Raw genomic sequence first — 719 nt, 5'->3', positions numbered from 1 at the left:
TGGCTATTGCTGTTGCTAGGCAGATTTCTACCTGTTGCTAGGCAGACCCATGACACCTGTTGCTGGACAGATTGCATCCCATCATGCCTTGTTACATTTGTGTTACTGCTGTTACTGGGCAGATTTCTACCTGTTGCTGGGCAGATCCATGACAACTCACCTTACCTGAACTCACTGAGACACCCCTTATCCCAAGCAACATCCGATTTTAGTAACCCTACAGGTCAAATCCACATAATAGTTACCAGACTGTTACTGTTTTTTTAAATTTAGAGTACCCAATTCATTTTTTCCAATTAAGGGGCAATTTAGCGCGGCCAATCCACCTAACCCTGCACATCTTTTGGATTGTGGGAGCAAAACCACACAAACTCGGGGAGAATGTGCAAACTCCACAGGGACAGTGACCCAGAGCCGGGATCGAACCTGGGACCTCGGCGCCGCGAGGCAGCAGGGCTAACCCACTGTGCCACCGTGCTGCCCGTTAACGGACTGTTATGACAACCACGAAGACTCGCCCATTGATCTCCCCGTGGGTTCCGCGGAGCCCGTGTTCCCACGTTGAGCAGGCGGAACCCGCCCAATAGGGTCTCGCTGGCTGGATTTTAAGATATGGAACCCAGATGCGGACCGGGGATCCAGAAGATCCCGGGCTGGGATGCCATTGTACACCATTTACCCTGTTTACCCTGGGGACTGGTTAATGTGACGGGCACCAG

The 719-nt window shown here is 51.9% G+C and overlaps 1 pseudogene; it reads left to right on the top strand.

The window, feature by feature from the left end:
* LOC140400197 (seipin-like) overlaps positions 1-169 on the top strand; it is a 51,209-nt pseudogene extending 51,040 nt beyond the window's left edge.
* The last annotated feature ends 550 nt before the right edge of the window (positions 170-719 follow it).

Source organism: Scyliorhinus torazame, chromosome 24, assembly GCF_047496885.1.
Source record: "Scyliorhinus torazame isolate Kashiwa2021f chromosome 24, sScyTor2.1, whole genome shotgun sequence".
Taxonomy (NCBI): Eukaryota; Metazoa; Chordata; class Chondrichthyes; order Carcharhiniformes; family Scyliorhinidae; genus Scyliorhinus; species Scyliorhinus torazame.
This window is presented reverse-complemented; position numbering and strand designations above follow the sequence as displayed.